Source organism: Eptatretus burgeri, chromosome 5 (genome assembly GCF_056783735.1).
Source record: "Eptatretus burgeri isolate ZD-2024b chromosome 5, Ebu_testis_v1, whole genome shotgun sequence".
In the NCBI taxonomy this organism is placed as follows: domain Eukaryota; kingdom Metazoa; phylum Chordata; class Myxini; order Myxiniformes; family Myxinidae; genus Eptatretus; species Eptatretus burgeri.
Window position 1 is genome coordinate 55,730,564 of NC_140965.1, and position 19,611 is coordinate 55,750,174.

The 19,611-nt window shown below is 41.8% G+C and overlaps 2 protein-coding genes across 2 annotated transcripts in view; one reads left to right on the top strand and one right to left on the bottom strand.

The window, feature by feature from the left end:
* The window catches only part of PKD2L1 (polycystin 2 like 1, transient receptor potential cation channel), a 165,350-nt gene extending 159,619 nt beyond the window's left edge, over window positions 1-5,731 (bottom strand). The window contains exon 1 of the mRNA XM_085881907.1: window positions 5,627-5,731. The gene's annotated coding sequence lies outside the window, so the exon portion shown is untranslated. The remainder of the gene's footprint in view (window positions 1-5,626) is intronic.
* The window catches only part of LOC147026475 (neuropeptide Y receptor type 1-like), a 101,657-nt gene that overhangs the window by 10,719 nt on the left and 71,327 nt on the right, over window positions 1-19,611 (top strand). The window lies entirely within an intron of this gene.

Genomic DNA, 19,611 nt, shown 5'->3' on the forward strand with positions numbered 1-19,611 from the left:
ATGAGATGAAGGATTCGTTGCTCCTTGGGTATCATTTCCATGCTCTCTGTATATTCTCAGACTGAGGCGAGTGATCTCACCGTGAAGGATGCATTCCATGCCATGCTCGAGTTTGTGGTTGATCAGTGACCCAGGCGAGATACTCTTCCAGTCTTTGGGGATTTCAATGCATCGATTGGAACTGATAGGGATGGTTGTGAGACATATGTTGGTCCCCATTGGTCTAAAACTGTGAACCAGAAGAGCACCAAGTTCCTTGACTTTGTGAGAAGTCATGGACTTCTGGTGACTGGTTCATGGTTTCAACACCAACAGGCTCATCACGGGACTTGTGTTGTGTCTTGTGGTCTTCCAATACTAGTGTGGCAAAAGAGATTGACCATGTGCTCATTGATGGTCATTGGAGGATTATCCAGAACTGCAGGGTCTACCATCATGCTCAGTTCCTCAATACTGACTGCAGGCTTGTTGCAGCAATTCTGAAGTTGCAGCTTTAATCCGGGAGAATGGTACCATCCCAGCCTACACTGGATGTTGGCAAGCCCAAGGATGAGAGGGTAGCTGAGGAGTTTGTGAACAGGCTGAGTGGGTATTTGGGGGATCTGGGTGCTTTGGGAAATCGTGGAGAGTTGTGGAGTGCCTTCAAGACCACCATCCTTGATGTTGCCGATGGATATCTTGGAACTCACCATTGGATAAAGAAGAATTTTGTCTCTCAATAGACACTGGATACCATTGGTCAAAGTCACAGGGCCAAGCTTAATGGCAGAGCTGAGCTGCTCAGGGAGCTGAGGCATAAAACAGAACATGCATTGCGGGAGGACAAGAAGGCCCATGTGTGAGGAATCTCTGAGGAGGTGGAGCATCACCTGTGGTCAAGTGATTCTTGTCCTGCTTACAGGTGAATTCACGCATTGCTTTCTTCCAAGCCCATCCCTCAGTGTACTGCAGTTAGAACGGAGGGTGGTGGGCTCTTGACAGAGGAGTCTGAAGTGAAGGCCCGCTGGGCCGGTTACTTTTAGTGACTATACCAGGCTCAACCACCAGCTATTGAGTTGGATGTCAGGGGTGTTACTATCCCTATTGCTGACCTTCCAATCAACTATGATGCACCTTCTTCTGTGGAAACACCAGCTGCGGTGAACCGGTTGAAATGGGGTTTGATATCCATGTGGCATCCATGGTGCAATTCTCAAGGCTGGTGGAAAAGCGGCACTTGTGTCATTACATGCAGATCTGTGCTCTGCCTCGAACACAGGTGACATCCCAACTGACTGGAAGAGGGGCCTTGTTGTCCCTCTCTGGAAAGGGAAGGATGACCGCCAGGACTGCAACATCTACCGAGGGGTAATGCTGCTCTCAGTGGTGGGCAAGATCTTTGTTTGGATAATACATGTTAGGGTTTGCTACCATCTACTTGAGCACCAGTGCCTGGAGCAGTCAGGCTTTACACCAAAGAGGTCAATGATTGACCATATATTTGCTCTTCGGTCTTCACAAACACAGACGAGAGTTTTGGCAGGGGCTGCTTACAGCCTATGTTTATCTCTGCAACTGTTTGATTCAGTGAATCGGGATACCCTCTGGAGGATTGTCGGTCTTCGTGGGGTGCCACCAAAACTGATCAATCTGATTATTGTAGTATACTCAGGTACTGAGTGTTGTGAGATGTGGTGATACTATCTGACTTATTTCCAGTTGTCACTGGACTTCATCAGGGGTGTGTCCTGGCCCCCACACTTTTCAACACTTGTATGGACTGGATTCTGGGGAGGATATCGGAGAGATCAAGCTGTGGTGCATCATTTAGGAATGACAAGATATCTGACCTTGATTTCGCAGATGATGCAGTCATCTTTGCGGAGACTCTGGATATCCTTTTGGGGGCCCTCGAGGTGCTGAATGAGGAATTAGAGCCGCTGGGATTTTGGGTTTCCTGGGTCAAAACTAAGATCCAAGCTTTCAAAGACATCTTGGATGCTGCTATCTTGTCTATACCTGTTTGTGGTGAGGATGTTGAGGTTACGGAGAGATTCATTTACCTTGGCAGTGATATTCATGGCTCCACTGGCTGTGAGCCAAAGGCCAATAGACGTCTTATTCGGGCCTGGGAAGTCATGAATTCACTGGATCATTGGGTGTGGTGCTGTCGGTACCTGTGCGGGAGGAGGAACATCCAAGTCTTCAGGTCCTTGGTGCTTCCAGTCTTGTTCTACAGATGTGAGACTTGGACTCTGAATAGGGATCTGAGACAGAGACTTAATTCCTCTGGTACTAGTTCTCTTCGGAGAATCCTTCGTTATCGCTGGTTGGACTTTGTGTCCAATGAGTGGTTGCTGAGAGAGACTCAAATGAGATTTGTTATCTGCATTGTCCGTGAGCATTAGCTGTGGCTGAATGATCATGTGGCTAATTTTCCTGACGCTGATCCTGCTCACCAGATTATCTCAGCAAGGGAGTCTCGTAAGTGGAGGAGGCCAATGGGCCGACTACCTGCGTTGTGATTTCCGCAGGTTGATCAGCATCTCAAAGAGATGGGGATGGGCCAGGAGTCTGCCTGGTGGATGCCAGACAGAGGCCTCTGGAGTACCTGCAGAAAGTGGAAGCAGTGACATGCCGCTCTGGCGCATGCTGCCATTCCTGACCTGATTTGATTAAGTAGGTTTTTTTCTTCAATCCAGTGAAGAGAAAACATTTAATTTTTTTCTTCAATCCAGTATGGCTGCCAACAATGTGACCTATCAATTATTCCTTAACAAACTTGTACACCCAAGGCTTGTACACCCAGAACATTTGTGTGAAGTTTCCCCTTGACTTGTCCAGCCGTTCTGGAGAAGAAGAATTTTTTATAGCTTTGAGGGTTAATCCTGCACGGCTTGCCAAACCATGTGACCCATGATGTCATATGTGTGAACCTTTTGTGACTCATGGATAGGCGGTAATACTTGTTAAGTTTTGTCTCGATCTGTTCAGCCACTTCAGAGAAGAAGATTTTTAAGGTTTTTAAAATAACAAAAACAATATGGCTGCCGAATCACGTGACTCATGTCATCAAAAAATTTCTGTGGAACATTTTGTCCCTAGATGACCCTCAAAAATGTTCATACCGATCAGATGTAGCGTTCTACATATGCAATATTACGTCATAACAAAGGCACCTATGATGTCATAACAAATCACACATATTCCCCATGAGGAGTGCTTGCCATTTGCCAAGTTTCAATATTTTCCTTGGTGCGGTTTCAGAGATACAGAGGTCCAAAGTTTTTCCTTTTTAGCTCGCCTGTTCGAAGAACAGAGAGCTATAGCGATACCCCCGGCGTGAGCGTCAGCGTGAAAATGTTAAATTTTTTGTATTACGGAAAAACTCCTCGACGGATTTCGACTAAACTTGGTGGGGGGAGGGTGGGGTTAGGTATGGTCCAAGGATCATGCCATTAGATTTTGGACTTGGGCTCCCCCCCCCCCCCAAAAAAAAAATTGTTAGAGAAATTTTTTTTTTTTTGCATTTCTACATGTTTTAAGTGATATCCCACCCCCCCCCCCCAAAAAAAAAAATGTTGGAGAAAAGAACTATAACTCTGTCAGCACTGTTGACATCATATAAAATGAATAAGATATAAGGTTCACTTGAGTGACCCAGCAGTATTGGCGGTGGAGGTTTTGCACTCTCCCGAGTGCTCCCCCTCCAGTTTCCTTTCTAATGTTTTTATCTACCCCACTATTTTTGATACGCCCGATATATATATATATATATATATATATATATATATATATATATATATATATATATATATATATATATATATATATATATATATATATATATATATATAATATATATATATATAATATATATATATATATATATATATATATATATATATATATATATATATATATATATATATATATATATATATATATAATATATATATATATATATATATATATATATATATATATATATATATATATATATATATATATATATATATATATATATATATATATAATATATATATATATATATATATATATATAATATATATATATATATATATATATATATATATATATATATATATAATATATATATATATATATATATATATATATATATATATATAATATATATATATATATATCGTGGCGTATTATGTGATACCGTCTGTCTGTCTGTCCGTCCGTTCCTGTCCGCACTCTAACTCCCAAAGTTTTCAACTTTCACGTTTCATATTTGGTACATAGGTACAGACTGTGGAGACGGTGTGTCATGACATACGTTCGTCATCTCAAGTGGTTGCCATGGCAACCAGGACGCTGTTTTCCATGTAGTAGCACAATTCTGTATATACCTTCTTCGTGCGTATATTGTGCTCACTTGCGCTCTTGTTACTGATTACAATATACAACTACATATATTGCTTTATAATTATACTTCACTGCAATGCTTTATAAAAAAATATTAATTATTAGACTTGTCTTTTAAAAAGGATAAATGTATAAACAGGCGAGCATTGGGTGGCTTTGACACCAACTCTGGTTTCAAACATGGCTGCCATACCACATGATGTATGATGTCATTATTATTATTATTATTATTATTATTATTATTATTTAATCATTCTCCATGAGAAGTCGCACCAATGGTGAAAATTTTGTCTCAATCCGACAAGCGGTTGCGGAGAAAAACACAAAAGTTCTGTGCAGACAAACAATCAAACAGACAAACCCAAATGCAATACCCCCTCCTTCGGTGAGTGTAATACTACAGGTCAAGGGTCAGGGTCAAGTGTCCGTTCAAAGCGAGGTTGCATCAAAGCGGGACATCTTCTTTCCCGGTCATCACTGCCAGCAGTTATAAAGCGAGTCCTAGTTATGTCTATTATTAAATATGTTACACACCAGTACACAAGCACCACACAAAACAAGTCCTGGCAAGGATCTGCAATATCTGATTGCTCTTTTTCTTGTTTGTTATGTTACTGTGAAACTATGGTCATAAACTAATCACAGACCCTCCCTCCCTCTGCCCCCTTCCACTTTAACCTTATAAATGTAACACAACCCCCACCCTGGACCGAGGCTCTGGATAAGTTCTCTCAAGGCCAGGCCTAAGCACATAAAGGCTCATACTCCAATTATTTTAACAATCAATTGGAGGAGGCTGTTGGAAGACAAGGCCATCCTTAACCTACACTAAAAACTAGAACACAAATTTTAATACAACCAATTCCAAATTTCAATCGATTCAAAAAATCATGACCTTACCCTCTTCCAGAAAGGCAACGATCCAGGAGCAGGGAAAAAAACAATATGCACAAAAGCACATCTTACCGACAATTCCTAAAAATTCTAAATTGACCACATCCCCCAGTGCATGCCACTTGTTTGGGTTAGCAAAGCCTAATTCCATTTTAAAATTCACCTCATCAAGTGCACAGGCTCAGAGCAGGGATATAAGTGCACATGACTGAGCGAAACCTTTCACATTTAACAAATGAACATGTTTTTTATTCTCATTTACTCCCCTGCAAAGCCATGCCATTTATTTACTGACATATTAGTCACAAAGTAGGTGGCCGAAAGATCCTAAAATGAGGTGTCCGGAATTATGTGGTACCTGCAGGGCAAAACAATGTCCAAACTTGAGGGAAATCACGAGTTCCCCATCGAAACCACCTCCCAGCATGAACACAGCTTTCTTGCTCCCTCTTGGCTGACTGAACCTAACTCTCCTCCCACCAAATTCCCCATTTCCAGGAGGAGTTCCGCATTCCACACTCTCCTCAAAAGCTCGATCCTCCTGTGGACATGCACAGCCTCCCCACCCACAAACCTTATGACACAGTACTCCTTCCTTGGCTGACATTACTTAACTAGCACCTGCCATACTGGGTAATAAGTGTGTTCCTAACATACCAAGGCCTGCACATGTACACAAACACAATACAATGTTATTCCATTTTCTTCACATGATGTCGTGCACATTTTCTTACACATTATAAACCTTCTCCATTCAGTGCAACATGATGACCTTGGCCATCATAAATGCTTGCAGCCCATTTCCCAACCCACATGCATGCACCTTGAGCAAGGCTTGGTGATTTGTGATAGTAGGAAGAAGTCTTAACTTTTATTCACTCAAAATATTCACTGGAGAGGTTATTGGGGAAACCTGCATCATGCTTACCCATGACAACAAATATTTCCTCTTTGAAGGGCATGTTGTGGAGACTATTGATGGAAAGTTGTTTGTTGTTATCTATTTTGTGAAGCTCAATGGTATCTCACTATCTGTGTCGGAGTGGCGACCCGTCCAGGGTTGTGCCCAATCGCCAAGGAGACTGCTTAGGCAGCACCAACGCTATGCACAGAGTTTGGTCCCAATCTCCTCCTCTCCTAAATATGTATGGCATAGCGCCACTTGTGGGAGGAGGTATGACAAGTCGTAATTAGACTTGTGGCCTAAACAAACCATTAACCATTCATTTAATTAGTTATGTACAGCTGTAGTGACCCTGATCATTTTTGTTAACACAGAAATGTCAGCTGAAGGATGAGCAAAACGATGGAATGCAGTGGGTTCACAGATGAAGAGAGGATCAGTGGGGAGACAAAAGATATTGAACATCAGTGGCTCAGTGGTGGAAAGGAAAGGAATGTGAGGCAGAGGGAAGCATAGCGAGAGCAAGAGTAGTTATGGTAGAAATCAAGAGCTGTTACAATGGCCAACATTCTTGAACAAATGGAGGGAGACTCATGAGCTAACAGAGACAGGAAGTGGGTTCCACTGATGAAGGAATAGAAGGATGAAAGAATGGAGTTGAGTGTTCAGAAATTGGGGAGAATAACTGGATGTGCCATGGTGCTGATAAGCTACAAAAATGGAAATCCACCTTGCCTTGGTGGTGTCGGATCGCATGTTCCGATGACTCAAAGAGCTCTACCAGCGGTATTGGCACTTTGTCAACAACAGAAGGGTCACCCATGCTGGAAAGATCAAGAAGGAGGAACAATACGAAGAAGTTTCCTTGTCAACCTGAAATAGCAAGCCTGGTGAGGATACGAAGACCCCTCAACATGGCGCTCCAACCCCAGATAGGGGTATGACTTGGCTCCTATTGTACAGGGTGGCCACAATATCTTGTCATCCCTTGTAAAACATGTGACATTACCTTTTATCACATTAGATGATAACATTTTGGGGTTCTACAAGTTATACCACAACCATTTACAGTACTCTTTTCCTTCATTACACATTTTACAGCACATGACAAGCCTTCATTGTCTGGTGGATCAATTTGTACTCCATCATTGTCATTACAGAGAATAATTTTGTGCCATGTTTGATGGGATATTTTCCAGACACTGGCAACAAACTGTTGTTCAATGGTGTAATTGCTTGAATCACCCATTGGTTATGTTCTCTCAATTTGAAAAAAAATGGAAAAGGAAACGAATTAACACTCTGTACACAAAGGTAATGTCTCAATTTTTACAAGGGGTGACAAGACATTGTGGCTACCCTGTACATTGGAGTTATGTACGTTTAATGGACAGAGCCTAGAGTGGCAGGCTTGGGATCCGAGGGTCCTGAGTTCAAATCCTGCTTATCTGTTTAATTAATACAAGGTGGGGTTGACTCAGCCTGTCATCCTTCCGAGGTCGGGAAAATGAGTAACAACTTGCTGGTATCCTGTGTCGGAATGACGACACATCCAGGATTGTGCCCAAAAGCCAAGGAAACTGCTGAGGCAGCACCGATGCGCTGTACAGAATATAGTCCCAATGGAATGGAATGAACAAAGCCTTCTTGGTAAAGAAAATCTGAAAACCCTGGAAGAAGAAGTCAACAATATTAATTGATCAGATCAAATTATGAACCATGCTCTATACAGAGTGCCGGTGCTGCTGAAACAGTTTCTATGGATAGTTACAATCCTGGATGGATTGCCACTCTGACCAGGAACATAATTGGACTGAGTGAAATAAGACAAAAAGGAGAAAACGATTGCAGTAATAAAACAGTTGCACAAGGAACGAAGATGAAGAAGACGAAGAAGAAGGAGAAGAAGGAGAATCAGCAAGCTTGATTTCTCAACAAACTTGAGTGGGCTGTAAATGTTATGAATTACAATAGTTCATCTGATCCAAATGTACAACTTGTTTTTAAATTGCCCTAAAAAGACCATCTGCAAATCATTCAAGTTATGCCCTAAAGATGACTCATAATGATGAAGTGGAATAAATCTATCAGCATGTGGAAAGATTTCTAAATACGAACCCAACAAAATGCAGTCGTCATTCCATCCAATTCAATTTATTACTTTTTCTTCTTCCTTAACGGCCACTATTATTCCCACTTCTTTCACGAACCAGCTGTCCCGGCCTGACGTTCAACTAACGAGTTGGGGGAGGAATTTGTAATTTGTTCAGGGTGCTGGCGGTAGCTCACCTACTCTTCGCAAAGGACACCGTGGGATGGGATTCCCATTTAATGTCCATCCGGAGGATGGGAAACGCATTCACCCTGCCTGTGACACACTGCGATGACAGTTTATTAGCTGTGTCAGGATTCAAACCCAGGCTAGACAGCTTCGAGACGAGTGTGCTTGCCCGTACACCTCCACACCATCCTGCTGAACTGAACAACTGATTACAACAGCTCGAAGAAAACAGATGCTTCCAGATGCAACCATCACTCAATGAAGGGGTTAAAAACACAACCTCAAAATGGCAAAGAAGAGAAAATCTCCAATAACAAGGTATCAAATACAGCGAAAATTCACTGAGAGGAATCAAATTGAAATGAGGAACAACAATTTTTTGTGTACTTCTTGTGGATGAGCGAGAACACAAAACGGATCGGGATGCAACAGAGCAAAAGGAACAGTGGAAATGTCGGGGAAAACACCAACAGCAGGGTGAGGGACAAAATATAGGGAGACTTGGACAAAAAGGGATGTGGGGAAGAATGAGGGGTTGGGGGGGGTATGGTATGGTATGGACAAGATAGACACAGAAGCAAACTTTTAGAAAGGAAAAAAACTTGAAATTTGGAAGAGGTGGGCTTGGGGGAGGAGGAGTGGGAGAGGTTAACGGATGTAGAAAATGTCATGTTTTGAATGGAGAGGGGGGTGATCTGTGATGGTGAACATCCCTCTTGAAAATCTGTGGGGAAGAATGAGATCAAAGAGTATGTGGAAGTTGGTTCCACAGGTGAGAAAAAAATGAGAAACAAATGAGTGGAGGTGATCAGAGATTCTGCATTTTGGGAGTTTCACTGAAGGGCGTTGCAGGTGGATGCGTGCGCACTGCAGAAACCTGGGGGACAAAGCTTGGAAAGATCAGAGGGTGCAAGACTAGAAAGGAGGTGGAAGAAGACAAAGACCACCGACCTGTCTGCAATGGGAAAGTGATAGGCCCATAGGCTCAGTTTCATCGTGGGAGATTCTATTGATTTTGAAGGCCTTGGTTTTGATGATGTTAATTTAAGCAAGGTGTGATGCAGGGGTGACAGACCAGAGGGAAAAACAATCTTCCATCGATCTGTGGATGAAGGCCTTGTGAGTGTATAAGAGTTAAGGTGTGCCAAGGAAAGACTGAACAATGGAGGATGCCCAGTAGGCGACTGAGTTTGGAGGCCAACTGAGAAATGGGGTTTGCCGAAGAAAGATCATGGCTGATAATTATGAGACCTAGGAGTTTGAGTGACTGTACTTCTTCAAGATGACTGATAAGATGCTATATGGAAGGGTTTGCCATATGTTCTTTTCAGAGAGAGAGAGAGAGATGTTTATGATTTCTGTGAATTAAAAGACATATTCCAAATGTATGACTGCTTTGCAATTTTTGTCAAGGTCTGAAAAGAGGGAAGAGGCTGCTGATTGTATGTCTGAAGAATGAGGGATATCACAGCAGAGTGTTGAGTCATCAGCAAATCAATTTTAAAAATCGGATTTTCCAGAGTCAGAGGGATTGTTGATGAAGATTAGGAATAGGACTGGGCCCAGAACACTGCCTTGGGGTACTCCAGCCTTGACAGGGAGAGGAGATGAAAGGATTCTGTGAGTGCCACACGTTGGCTTTGAGAATGGAGGAAGTCAGTAACCCAAGAGTGGAGTTGGCCTTGAACGCCATAGGCAGAGAGTTTGGAGAACAAGGCAGGGTGAAAGAAAAGTTGGGTAATGTGAATGTAACCTATGGTAAAAAAAAAATCAAGTTCTGTTAAAATAAGGATGGATGTTCATTCTGCAACTGGAGATAGTAGTTGCATAATTACCTGCATTTCAAGTTTGGCATTGTCGACGTGTTCAAGCCGTTGTAAAATGAATACCCATTTTTTCTCCTTGAATCAATTTTTTTCGGTCAGTAAATGTACACAACTTGGAAGGACGATACAGTGAGCATTCAGATTTTGTTAAAAAGCAGTCTGTGTTCACAAATTCGTTTGGGGTGCAATTTTTGGTGACAATCGTATGCCATCACCACGTAAGCTTTCAACATTTTTTCCAATTGACTGTCCATGATCGTCGTAAATAAATTGTGGTTTTGTCTACTGACAGATACCCTGTGTTCAATCCTTGAATATGCAATTCCAGCTGAAGAATGGGTAACACGCACTGAATAAGACTCGAAAGAAAAACTTAAGAAACATCATCGTGAGAGAAATTTAAATTCAGTAATACTTCGCTTAATGCTGCTCTGTACAATGCTGATTCTTTATAGAGCTCTTTGTCCTGGAGAAAATTTTACGAAAAAAATGAAGAAAATCCATAACACGCAGCATTCGCCAAGTAAACGCACCTGCTGCCATTGTTTCGTGCTGTGTGCACATTCCCTGAGCCAATCTGTGTTGCTTTCCTTTTGCAGCTGGATGAGCCTCCTCCCACCTAATCTCCCACCACTGCCATATCGAATGAGTAGGAGCAGAGTATGAGTAACAACAATTATTACTTTATTGCTGTTTGTACATATTTTATGTTTTTGTTAATACATACTGATGTTATCGAAATAAAAATGTTCCAATGGCTTGATTTCCGATCATCAATTTGGTTTCAGATCAGGTCACTCTACCATGGATATGCTGCTTCTGCTCTCCCAATATTGGATGGTCCTCAACGCCGGACATGAAATCAGAGCCATATCCCAAGACATATCGCGTGCTTTTGCCATGGTCTAGCACCCTGCCCTGTTCACCAAACTCTTTTCCTATGGTATCCAAGGCCATCTCTATTCATGGCCCGCAGATTTCCTCTCCTGTCGCAGTCAACATGTGGCCCATCTTCCTGTCCAGGCTGGAGTTTCTCAAGGTAGCGTTCTGGGCTCTGTTCTTTTCCTGGTTTTCATCAATGACCTCTCTGACTCTCTGGAAAATACTCTTTATCTCTTTGCTGATGACTCCACCTCTGCCGTACCATCTGTCATCCCTCAGAATGGAAAGGAGCAGCAGCTTCTTTGCACACTGCAGATCTGGGTAAAATCACAAACTGGTCCAACATGTGGAACATGTCTTTCAATCCGGACAAATCTCACACTCTCACGATGTCTCTCAGAAAGGACCGTTTGGCAAACCCCCCATCCACTTTCTCAACAATCCTCCGGAAGAAATCCTTTCCTTCAAGCTTCTGGGTCTCACTATCTGCCATGATCTTTCCTGGGAAAGCCACATTTCTAACCTCGCCTCCAAAGCCAGTCGCTGACTGGGAATCCTCCGTCGTTCAAAGTCCTTCCTTGGCCCACCTGAGCTCCTAACCACTTACAAAGCTTTTGTCCACAGCCTGATGGAGTACTGATCTCCCCTCTGGGCTAGTACTCCTGCCTCCCACCATTCTCATCTTCACGCTGTGGAAACCAAGGCATTTCGGATCATTGTTATCTCCCGCAATGAGGCTGAGTCTTTGGGCCTCTCATTCTCTCATTGCAGGCAGGTCGGTGGTCTTTCTGTCTTCTACCGTCTACTCTCTGGTCTTGCCCCACCTGCTGTTTCTGCGATTTGTGCCCACCATATTTCCACAGGGTGCCCAAGGTCCGCCAACAAACCCCTTCTGGTAAAACTAGCAAAATCACGAATCACTGCTCACCTTCACTCTTTCATTCCTCTTTTTTCCCACCTTTGGAATAAACTCCCTCACTCTGTTCAATCCCATCCTTCCCTCCAGGCCTTCAAAACAGCTGTTCACCACCACCTCTTATCATCCCCCATCCTAATCCTTGATCTTTTCTACCCCTGTTAATCCACCCCAAACCCACCTCCTTCAACTTCCCTGCTTTCCTTCCTGAAAGTCCCTGTAATGTCCATCCTGTATACCCCATGTTCCCCGCCCCATCCATCTCCCTTGCACAGATCTCCTTATGTCTCTGTTCCCCAATGTTTTGTCCTTCCCACTCCTGCCCCTCTTGTCTCATGCCCCCCTTGCTGCGCGTTGTGTGTTAGCTCTCACACGAGCCTCGACAAGGGAAACAAAAAAAAACACAATTATTTTTGTTCATAAAATAATGTTTACCATCTGTATTCTTATTGGATCGATTACCAATACCCCCATTGAAGCCCACAAATAATGCTGTCAGCAACGCATCTCCATATAAACAATGGAAAAATGGACTCATTTGCAAGATGCACTCTCTTTTCCAAGAATGCATCCTGAGCACTTAGCAAGGTATTGCTGTAATACAGAACCAGAACAAAACCTTTAAGTACTGTTGCAGTATATGTTGAGATTTTTGCTCTCAAAGAAGGAAATGGAAGCATCATCACAACAAAGATTGCATCTTTAAATGTGTGGAAGAATTTTATGAACAACTCCACAGTGAGAAAATACAACTTTAACAGTATATCAGACATAACAAAGAAGAAAAAGAGCAATCAGAGATTGCAGACCCTCACCAGGAATTATTTTGTGTGGTGTTTGTGTGCTGTTGTGTCAGACCTGTCAACCCTTAATTATGAAAAAGCGTGAGAATGTAAAATGTGTCCAGTAAGGTCGTGAAGCGACTGAAAAATCGAGAGGAGGGGGGTCTGGAGGCATGCCCCCCAGAAAATGTTTGCTTTCTGGTGTGTCTTAGATGCAATTTCTGCATTCCAGTGCCAAATTGATCCATACTTTTTCAGTCAGAAGATAGGTTTTATTGTCATGTTGTTACTGTTTAGTCCACTGTATGGACTAGAATAAATGAACCAACAACATGAGCAAACAAGACATATATTTGATTTTTCATCAACAGATCAAATGCTATACAGGAATTAGAACACTCATCATCCTTCTAATAAAGATGTATTATTTCAGCATATTGATAGTATTTCCCAGTATTTTGTGACGATTTTAGGTGAAAAATGAACCCCCCACTAACAAGACATTTCATTAGATCAGGATGGTCGTCGATCATTGACCAATCATACTCCGTCCATCATATAGGATGTAAGGAACTATGTGAAGCAATCGGATTTCAGTCAGTATTCAAGGTTATAACATCAGTTAAAGCAGTCGCAATACAATAATGTTGGAAATAAAATTTGTTGCTAAGATTTTTTTTTTAAAGTGTGACAATTTCTCGCGAGAATGTGATTTTCAACAGAAAGTCTTAAGTCTCACAGCAAAAACGTGAGAGTTGACAGGTATGTTGTGTTACGTAATTAATAAGAGACTTAATTATGACTGCTGTCAGTGATGACCGGGTACGAAGGCGTCCTGCTTTGATGCAACCCCATTTTCATTGGACACCTGACCCTGAGCTGTGACGTTTTTCATTATTATTCAATTGAATTTTGAATGGATTAAAATAAATTTGATTCAAATCAAATGGAAGACCAAATAGGTACAGTCCAACATTGGAGTCATCAGAAGGAATCCAAACAAGCAAATAGCAAAGATAAAGTCATCAGGAGGAACCTGGATAGGATTCACAATTCAGCTGCCACTTCTCTACCCTCAAACCCATCCAGGCACAGCCAAGTGAGCCTTTTTCAACAACAAAAAAATTTAAAATACCCCGGATCAAAAAATTACATAATTCTGCCTACCAGACCATGTGTTTGATCAAGTTCAAATTTAAAACAAGTATTCCCCATCACTACTAGATAATAATTGTGAAGTTTCATGTCGATTTATTATGTGGTTCCAGAGAAAACATTATTTAATATTTTTCTTCAATCCAATATGGCTGCCAAACCATGCAACCTATAAATTATTCCTGAACAAACTTGTACGCACAAGTCTTGGGGAACATTTTTGTGAAGTTGCCCCTCAATCTCTTCAGCCATTCTGGAGAAGAAGACTTTTTATAGGTTTTAGGGTAAATCCAATATGGTTGCCAAACCATGTGACCTATTATGTCATATGTATGAACCTTTTGTTCCTCATGGATAGGCAGTAATACATGTAATGTTTTGCCTCGATCTGTTCAGCCACTTCAGATAAGAGGATTTTTGAAGGTTTTAAAAAAAACAATATGGCTGCCAAATTACGTGACCGATGTCATCATCAAAAAAATTTCTGTTGACCATTTTATTCCTCGATGACCCTCAAAAAATTTCATACTGAGCAGATGTAGCATTCTACATATGCAATTATGACGTCATAACAAAGGAATCGATGACATAAAAAATGCCACTTATTTCCCATGAGGAGTACTTGCCATGTGCCAAGTTTCAACTTTTTCCTTGTGTTTTCAGAGATACAGGGGTCCAAATTTGTTCCGTTGTTCCAACATGGTTATCACACCATGTGATGTCATAATTATGATTATATCATTCTACATGACCAGTCGCACATATGATGAAAATTTTGTCTCAATCTGGCAAGCGGTTGCAGATAAAAACACAAAAGTTCTGTGCAGACAAACATTCAAACGGACCCAAAAGCAATATCCTCTCCTTCGGCGATGGTAATCACAATGAAGCCATCCCACCAGTGAGTACCAATGAGATTTATTTTGCCGTAAAAATAATTAAAATAGGTAAAGCCCCCAGAGAAGATGAAATTAAAGATGCCAGTGAACTGCTGGACAGAAATTAAACAAAAGATATTTACAAAGTGTTTGGAAGATGGCATAAATTCCCACAACTTGGATGAACTCTGAACTGGTACTGATCCACAAAAAGGAGATTAGATGGACCTCAATACTGTCCAATTAGCTTTTTCTGAGTACTTAAACATTGTTTACAAAAATATCAAAAACTGATTCAGGATTGAACTGCACAAAAACCAAACATGGGAGCAAGTAGGATTTAGAAGAGAATACTCAACAATGGATCATATTCATCAAGCTATATACCAGCTTCTGGAAGGAAAAAAATCAACACAATATAAACGTGCTTTGTGTCTTGAATTCATCGGTTAAGAAAAAGCTTTTGACAGTCTCAAAACAAATTCTGTCATACAAGACTTACATTTCCGAAGTGTCAACTCCAGATGTGATAATATTGTGATGGCCGCGTGGACAGATAACTCCAAACCCGGCTTGTCTATAAAAAGACCACGAATGCCATCGCCAACACTCACCTCTGGTCCGATTTTCATGCTCAATGTCAGTGTACCATGCCGATTTTATGAATGGAGTGGATGGGGAACCGTGCCAGCGGCTGCGTGGCGGCTACTTAATTGGCCGAGTGAACCAATGCTCAGTATCGCACTCAATGAGCTACCATTACCATTGTAAACTCGGACCAATCGCCTCGGGATTGCTACCCTCGATCAAAAGTGAGCAGGATAATTCAAGACACAAATCAACAGTTTCATAAATTTATTACACAGGCAAATAAGCAAAAGAGTGGGAAATGATGGAAGGAATGGCAAAGGAGAAATTCAAAGAGAGAAATGGCAGGAAAAATCAGGCAAGGGCATTGCAAGCAATTCAAGGGTATCTACAGGCACGCATGAATTTGCCCTTACCCTAACACTAACATTCTGCCCGGGGCAAATTAGAACAATTACTTTGTGCCTATAAGCTAAACATGGATCCAGGCACCAAAATGAAGAACACAGATAGATTGGGTAGAGGGGTAAAGAATGTAGAGTGTAAAAAAGAAGTGTGGGGGGGGGGTTTACCTTCAGCAACCTCGGTAGAGGCCACTGGGCCCTCGACTCAACAGTTCGGGCTTGCTCCCCTCCTCACGGTCCCTCTTGCCCTCCTGCAGAAATAACCGCTTCTATAGGAAAACTGTGAAAGTTCCGTCCATCCAACGTAATGACCTACGTGGCTCCGGAAATTCTGTTCCGTTGATGTGAGGGCAGATGGCGCCTCGGAGGCAGCATGGCACTGGCCTTGGTGCTGAGAAGGCACGCCAGGTCCATGAGTGCATCACTCAAAGCCACAGAGAGGACAGAGAAAAGGAAAACAAAGAAGAAGAGGCATTGCAGTCCATGGAAAAGCACATGGGTGGAAATGTCACGAGTCGAGATGTGTGGGATGTTGAACAATGTGATAAAAGAGCGAAGTGGAAAGAACGTAAAAGTGAATGAAAGGGCAAAACTCAATCTTGATTGATGGACTCAGGCAAAAGGTAGGAAAAGACGAAAGTCCGAAGAAGATTTTGATCCAAAGGACGACAGACTTCAGATGGCAGACCAAGTATGGCTTGCACATCTCCCCTTGTATTCCATTTCCCCCTCCCCTGTCCTGGCTGCAATGTTTCTCTCGCTGTCCACACCTGATTGGTGTAGCCACATCACAGTGGCGTCACGCCTGGGAGGAGCAAGGGGAGGGAACGTTCGAGAAGCTTCAAATCTTGCCTTCATTTATTTGAGAACCGCGTTCGCCACTCTGTTATAGCCTTGGACTTGCACTCATTGTTAGGAGGCATGTAATTAATGTGAAAGGGGTTGAGAGTGCGTTTGTTATGAGAAGTCAAGGATAGAAAAGATAGAGAGGGTGAAAAAGAACAGAACCCTATACTAACTCACATTCGCAATGCATAGATTATTTGCAAAACAGAATACTAAGATATAACTGAAACGGAATACTAAGATATAACTGACTACTCTACAGGATGTGTGTGTGCTTTTACCTGCTCAAGAGGTGCCCCTTTTGGGATCACAACTGTCATACGACCTCCACCACATCATTCAGTCTCTCACAAAGATGTTTCAGCCTCCTGCATTCCTATTTTCTCCAACTCTTTCCTCCACTTAACTTACACAACTTCCTGTACTCTAACCCTGTTTTAGTTTACAATCACATTCCTATTCTAAAAAAGAAAAATAAAAACAATGCGTTGTGTAACTATGGCTATCCATCCTATCTTAAATAACACTAATACTCCACATTCGGATTCTGCACATATGGGGAAAAGGGTGACTTGATCAGGTATTCACTCTTCACGCCCATTCAGAGTCCAGAGTTCTTTTTAATTCCCCCCTCTCCCCGCACACTGCTTAGCATCGACCCTTCCCCATCAGCCTCAGTGGAACTCTTCGGCCTGAAGGGCCCGCATATTCACACTGGGCCCGTTTAATTCTGTGCGTATTACACATCACGTGCACTGAATTTCACCTCCCTGTGCCTTGTATTTAGGTGTTATTTTTAAAATTCTTCTGTACACCGCCGTTGAGGCGCAGTTGCACGTCACCGTCTACATTTCCAATGGAGGAGATGTATTTACTCTTTTATAAAAAAATATTTTTCGAGTTTTTTTATCCTGAAAAATAGACCATAGTGAACATGCAGTTGTGTTAAAAGATTGGCCGTTAAAACCCTACTTAAATCGCCCTTATGAATGGGGACAGACAAATACACTGTTTTTATAGAGGTATATTGTTATTGCCTCAAAGAACAGAATGGACAATGTTGAGGAAGATCTTCATTCTGCAGTGGACTAAATCAGTTGGTCAAATCAAGTCAACGACCACTGGGTGTGGTTCTGGAAGAACCTTGTAGACAGCAGGAGAGTAGGAAGATGAGTTTGGGGTAGGGGGGCCAAGAGACAAGAAGGCAATAGTGAAGCGAGAGGTGAGTCAATATAAAAGTCTACCAATCTGTATATGGTGCACAAGAAGACTTTGGGAGTTCACATCCTGCCGAGATATGTCATTGCATCGAGAGCGTTGGACTTGATCATCTCAAGGAGAGCAAGAATGGAAACAGCTATGTGAGCCCAAAGTGTAGACCCATGATCCATAATAGTTTATTTGATGTCGTTATACACTATGATGAGTTGTGTAACTCAAAATGGCTTAGCTGAGCAAAGAATACCAAGACCAACTTTAGAAGCAGGTTTGCAGATGTTCTCTACCCAAGGCAGATGATTGTAACACATTGTGAGGCCGATGAGATTCAGGGACTGCTCGTTTTCCAAGGATTGGCCAGAAGAGGTATTTTGGGGTTCAAAAGCTAATCCCTGTGGAGGAACAAAGTGAGATCATGTGATTTTCTTGCATTGAAAGACAATCCAGATAGTGAACCAGCAATTTATTTTTCCAGATCTGCATAGGTCGATACTGCAGCAGCCTGCCTCTCAGAAGTGTGGTGCATTGTTCCACATAGGCAGGAATCATGAGACAAATTATAAAGAGGAATATCCAGGAATGTGAAGACGTAATTGATGGAGTTCAAGCGTTAAGGTTGTTCTGAAGAAGCTGCCTTGTGGGATACCAGCCGCCAGACAGAATGTTGTTGAGACAGAATGCTATCAAGAGCAATGTGTTGTTACCGCTATCTGAAAAAAGCCGAACTGATAACCTGACAAAGATTGGACCCTGAATACCATTAGCTAACAGCTTTAAAAGGCTGGGTGCTAAACAGTAATAAAAGCTTGAGTGATGTCCAGAGAGATGGCCCTTATATCTCATTTAAGATTTAATGCATCCATACAGTGTTAAAAGAAGTAACATATCCATAATAGAATGGCAAGAGCAGGTAGAAATTTTACAGTATTACTTACAACCCTATCTCTAAACTTCACCTCATGCAGAAACCCACCATTATTGTGCAACAATGACATTTTGAAATATCTAATGCCGACAAGCAAATCCTCGCAGACCGGAGAGCTGGCTTCATTTCTTCTCCAACAGAAGGTAAGAAAGGCCCCACCTACAAAGCACCAGGATGACAGTTTAAAGGCAGACTGTAATTGGAAATTGGAACCCAGACTAGACAGCTTAATAGCAAGAACATAGTACGTCTGAGCTATCTTGTTACCCCACTCAATGGGGTTTGGAAAATGCATGGCAAACATATTCAAATAATGTCCTTCTCTGTTTTTCCTTCTGTAAGATAACTTTAATTTCAGTATTTCAGCAGCTGCTTGTATTTATCAACTAGTTTTTTTTTTAATAATTATATCCTTCTGCCTATGGTTCTTAAGTAGTTTCCAAAACACACACTAATATGATATTTCCATGCTGTGTGCTTGTTATGCGAGTATCTTGGGAGACTGACAACATCCTTTCTCAATCCCACGTTGCAAGATTAAGTTTATGGATTACCATCATTACTTAAAATCAATAAGGAAGGAATTATAGATGATTTAATATGTATGTATGCATGCAGAGAAGAAATCATGGTATTCCACTGTTCAACTTCATTGGAGAAAGGGGGTGGTGGCTCAAAAAACGTTGACATTCACTTGCTCATTCATTTACCATGTGTGCCTGGGAATACATGATAGGT